Here is a 6,000-nt window from a genome sequence, read left to right as displayed (position 1 = left end):
ACCTTGGCCTTCAAGGCAAGATTGGGCTTCTTTGCCCTTTGGGAACGGAGCACCGCATTGTCGGCGGTCTTATCCAAGATGTTCATTGCAACAAACTCATCCAACACTTCACCAGAGGTCATGGAGTGGAAGTCCGGTCTTTGGCGGATGACAGAGGACATGGCCTTATTGTAGGGCATCATGGCCTTGAGGAACTTGCGCTTGATCCAGTTGTCATTCGTGTCCTTGCTCCCATGATCTCGGAGTGCGACCGCAAGTTTGGTCACTCTTTGAAAGAGCTCATGAGGTTCTTCATCTTCTTTCATTGCAAACTCATCGGCTTCATCTTGCACCACTTCATAGTTGGAGCATTGAATGCTAGCACTTCCTCGATATATACGCTTGACACACTTCCATGCTTCTTTAGCCATGACATGAGGTCGAAGATGAGGGAGATCTTTGGGAAGGATAGCATCTTGGATGATGAAGAGAGCACTCTCATTGAATTGGTTGTCCACTTCTTATCGAGGGGTGAAGTTGCTTGGATCATGAGGATAGAAACCTTCTTCAATAATTCTCCAAAGGTTAGTATTCACATGTTTTAAATGACGCTTGAAGCGATAAACCCAAGAATCATAATCTTCATTTTTCACATATTTAGGAGGAGGACCGGCATGATTCAAATGCGTAGAGGGGATCGGTCCTTTATACACCGGGGGTTCCACATGGGCATAGATGCCGGTGCCATTTCTACCACTAGTAGACGGACTCTTTTCACTATTAGCTTCCCCCTTGTCGGGGTTAGCATCCGTCACCTTGTTAGTGAGATCACCCACTTTCATCGGCGAGGTAGATAGTTTGAGTCCCTCTAGGAATTCAGTAAACATGCTTTTAACCTCGGCCGTCATGGAGGTTTTCAGTGTGTCTAAAGCCACATTGAATTCCTCACGAGAGACCGAGGTTCCCCCTTCGGCCGAAGACGAGACGGGATTCACATCGGAGTGCTCCTCCGCACCGTCGTTGGTGTCAACCATACTCTTCGGACGGCAAAGTCCTTAATAAAGAGATGAGGCTCTGATACCAATTGAAAGGATCGATATGGTTGACTAGAGGGGGGGGGTGAATAGGCAACTAACACTTTTTAGACTTTTCTTTAACAATTTAAAACTTGCAATGAAATAGGTTGTCTAGATGTGCAACTACGTGGACAACCTATATGATGCAAAGACAATAAGCACACAAGCAAGCAATGGATATAGCACAAGTAAGCTTGCAAAAGTAAAGGGACAAGATAACCAAGAGTGGAGCCGGTGGAGACGAGGATGTGTTACCGAAGTTCCTTCCTTTTAAGGGGAAGTACGTCTCCGTTAGAGCGGTGTGGATGCACAATGCTCCCCAAGAAGTCACTAGGGCCACCGTAATCTCCTCACGCCCTCACACAATGCGAGATGCCGTGATTCCACTATTGGAGCCCTTGAGGGCGGCAACCGGACCTTTACAAACAAGATTGGGGCAATCTCCACAACACTTGGAGGCTCCCAACAATACCGCGAAGCTTCACCACAATGGAGTATGGCTTCGAGGTGACCTCAACCGTCTAGGGTGCTCAACACCCAAGAGTAACAAGATCCGCTAGGGATAAGTGGGGGGAATCAAATATCCTGTGGTGGAAGTGTAGATCGGGCACTTGTCACCCAATCCCGAGCAAATCAACAAGTTTGATTGGCCAGGGAGAGAGATCGAGTGGAAATGGAGCTTGGAGCAACAATGGAGCTTAGAGATGGAAGAGGTGGTCAACGAGAGGTAGAAGACACCCCTTATATAGTCGTGGACAAAATCCAACCGTTATCCACATGTTCAGCCCGCGACACACGGTACTATCGCTCCAGGGGCGCGGTACTACCATGACAGCAACACAGGCCGGAACTAGCCTGATAAGGGGGCAGTACTACCGCTTGCGCGGTACTACCGCACCCACCTGCGGTACTACCGCAAGGAAGGAAAGTCACGGCCTGGGAAGGGCGCGGATGAAATAAATTACATCCGTGCCTACTTCCGCTGAACCGGAGGAGGTACAAAAATCCGACGCGGTACTACCGCCCCGCGAGGCGCGGTACTACCGTGCGGGCGCGGATGTAAAAAATTACATCCGCGCCTACTACCGCGACACTGCGGTACTAGGTAGGAGGGCCACGGTACTACGACTCCTAGGGAGCGGTACTACCGTGGGCCTACGCGGTACTACCGCGCTGGACGAGCGGTACTACCGTGGAGGGCGCGGATGTAAAAAATTACGTCCGCCCCTACTACCGCACCGGAGCGGCACAAGGCCAGGGAGCCACGGTACTACCGCTCCAGATGAGCGGTACTACCGTGACACACAGCGGGACTACCGCGTGTACTTGCGGTACTACCGCAAGCACAACAGTAGTCGTCAGATTTCCGCACAACCAAGATAACAATGGGAAGCTCCAAAATGCAGGGAAAGGAGGAACAAGTGTACGTGTTGATTCCACCCAAACCTTTCTGACGCGGACCCCCTCTTAATAGTACGACTCTCCTACGACTCAAATCCACGAGAGAGAAACGTAGAACAACGCCGACTTCAATAGTGTCCGAGGGGCACCGAATCGTCTCGTGCCTAGATATGAATAACCTGAGAAACTCAAGGCACATGATTAGTCCGCAAATGCATTGTCATCAATCACCAAAACACCTGAGAGAAAAATAGGCCCTTACACTTAGGGAGGTGGCCAGTTCGGGCGCGAGATTCACTTGGACTAACAAACAACTTGCCCCGGTGCGATCCGTGTTGGACAGGGTGTTCATGTCGCCGGAGTGGGAAATGGGCTTCCCTCTCCATACATTGGTCGCAAAGACGCACATAGGCTCTGACCATGTACCGCTTGTATACTCTTCGGGGGAGGAGAGGATACGACGCAGCTCACGCTTTTTCTTCGAAACAGCCTGGTTTGAAGTACCAGGCTTCGAGGTGATTTTCAGGGAGAAATGGTGGGCGTGTGTTGATTCGTTGGGTCCCCAGAGGGGCCCGATGGAGTTTTGGAATGCGGCTGGGGGTCGGCTCAGGGCTAGCCTCAAGGGATGGGGAGCGAACCTAGGGAGGACTGACAAAGAGCACCGCACCGCGATCCTTGCGGATATAGCAAGGATTGATGCGATGGCTGACGCTCGGGCCTTTTCGAAACAGGAATGGGCTCACCGCTACGATCTGGAGGGTCAGGTCGAAGCTTCACTTGACGCGAAGGAAGAATAATGGCGCATACGAAGTGGTTTGAAGTGGATTCTAAAGGGCGACACAAATACTAAGTATTTCCAAGCGTACGCCAACGGGCGCCGTCGGAAGTGCTCCATCCTCAGGTTGCAATCAGAGCAGGGGCTTCTGTTGCGACAGGAGGACATCTCACGCCACATCTACGAGTTCTACATCAATTTTATGGGCTCGTGTGAGGTCCAGGGGGATGGCCTTCGCGCGGACGTCTGGGAGGACTCGCAACGCGTGTTGGCGTGTGAGAACGATGCGCTGGGGCTCGCGTTCCTGCCAGAAGAGATTGATGCAGGCCTTCTTGGTATGAAAGTGGACACGGCGCCGGGCCCAGACGGGTGGCCGGTGGCTATGTTCAAGCGATTCTGGCCTATCCTTAGGGGACATATTTTCGATATTTGCAACGGTTTCATGCGGGGGACGGTTGACATATCACACCTCAATTTTGGCATCTTAACGCTCATACCAAAGGTCCAGGGGGCAGACAACATCAGACAATTCTGCCCGATCGCGCTCATTAACGTGCCCTTTAAAATTTGTGCAAAAGCGTCCGCCAATAGACTAGGTCCGGTGGCGCACCGCTCGATTAACCGTAGCCAATCTGCTTTCATTCGCTGCTGCAACATTTTAGAGGGTCCGCTCGCCCTTCAAGAGATCGTTCATGAACTTACGCGCTCTAAGGAACAGGCGGTTCTGTTAAAACTTGATTTCAAAAAAGCATATGACCGTGTGAATTGGGAGTTCTTGCGGCAAGTGCTTATAGGTAGGGGATTCTCCGCGGTTTGGGTTCACCGCACGATGCAATTGGTTTCAGGGGGCCAAACTGCAGTTTTGGTGAACGGAGAAATAGGGCATTTCTTTCGGAACAAAGGGGGACTCACGCAGGGGGACCCGATGTCCCCTCTGCTGTTTAACTTTGTTGTCGATGCGCTATCCGCGATGCTTCGGAAAGTAGTCACAGCAGGACATATCCAGGGGTTGGTAGGCCACCTCATTCCAGGGGGAGTGACGCATCTACAATACGCAGATGACACGCTGCTTATGTTTCACCCAGACCACCACAGTATCGCGTCGGTCAAGGTGATTCTTATCTGTTTTGAGCTCATGTCGGGGCTCAAAATAAATTTCCACAAATGCGAGGTGCTCACGATGGGGGTTGAGCCAGAGGAGGGTAGGCGCATTGCTGATTTGCTCAACTGTAAGGTGGGCAAATTCCCGATGACATACCTCGAGCTCCCAGTTGACACCAAAAGGCCTACGATAGAGGATTGGGAGCCTCTATGTGCAAAGGTGAGGAGTAGGGTGTGCCCTTGGAGGGGTAAATTCCTCTCAAAAGCGGCCAGGCTAGTTCTCACGAACTCAAGCCTCTCCTCCTTGCCAATGTTTGCTATGGGCCTGTTTTTGCTTGCAGAGGGAGTGCATGCAAAGTTCGACACACCCCGCGCTAAATTCTTTTGGGAAGGAATGAGCCCGAACCGCAAATACCGTATGGTTAAATGGGATTGGGTGTGTCGACCCAAGGACCTGGGGGGGGCCTGGGATCACCAACACGAGATTGCTTAACATCGCAATGATGTGTAAGTGGATCTGGAAAATCATCCAGGGGGCGTCCGGTCTATGGGTCGATATCCTACGGGCCAAGTACTTCCCGAATGGGAATTTCTTTGAAGGTAGGGCAAGGGGCTTGCCATTTTGGAACGATCTCCAGTCGATCAAGGCGGCCTTCGCCTTGGGGGCCAAATTCGCGATTGGAGATGGGCAATCAACGCGTTTCTGGACAGATCTTTGGATAGGATCCCGCCCCTTATGGGAGGAATTCCACGATCTGTACAGCATCGCTGTGAACCCACGCATGTCGGTGGCTGAGGCGCTGCGATCAGCCCCTCTGGAGATTAGGTTCAAACGCGAACTTCAGGGGAAAGAGCAGGCCAGCCTCGAGCGGCTGCGACAGCTGATTGCTCGGGTGGATCTTTCGGACCAACCGGACTCGGTGAGCTGGGCGCTCTCCAGTTCTGGGAAGTTCTCGGTCAAATCCATTTACCGTAAGTTGTGCCAGGGGCCGACGCAACTTGTGGTGGCAGGGTTATGGAAAGCGTGACTGCCTCTTAAGATCAAATTATTCCTTTGGCAAATGTTCCGCGATAAATTACCAACCTCCCTGAACGTGGCCAAGTGCAATGGGCCGGCCGATGGGCCATGTGCGCTGTGCGGGGACCCAGAGGACGCGAACCATGTTTTCTTTCGGTGCCCCATAGCGCAGTTTGCGTGGAGCGCAGTGAGGTCTGCGGCTAGGGTCGCTTGGGACCCCTGTTCGGCAGCAGAACTAATTCACATCTTAGACGCGTTGCAAGGCCCTACGAAACGGGTGGTGTGGAGTTGTGTCGGGGCACTTCTTTGGTCCATGTGGCTTACTAGGAATAAACTCACGATTGAGGGGATTTTGCCAACTCATCCGGCTAACATCATCTTCAAATGCAATCTCCTTTTGCAGCAGTGGAGTCCGTTGGGGAGGCACAAGGATGTTGATTTTATCAAGATAGCTCAACAACGAATTCTGCAAGTGTACGCGGCAGCTAGGGAGTCGTGACTACGGTGGTTCACGTGGTCTTTTTGCATACTTGACAGGCCTGCGCGCTCTGTACGGGCTATGCCTTGTAATGCGTCAGTTACTTCTCTATCGGCCGTCCGATCTTTGTCGTGTGGGCTTATGTGGCTTTTGGAGGTGTTAGACTTATTGA

This window comes from Triticum aestivum, chromosome 2B (genome assembly GCF_018294505.1).
Source record: "Triticum aestivum cultivar Chinese Spring chromosome 2B, IWGSC CS RefSeq v2.1, whole genome shotgun sequence".
Lineage (NCBI taxonomy): Eukaryota > Viridiplantae > Streptophyta > Magnoliopsida > Poales > Poaceae > Triticum > Triticum aestivum.
Note: the sequence above shows the minus strand (reverse complement) of the source record.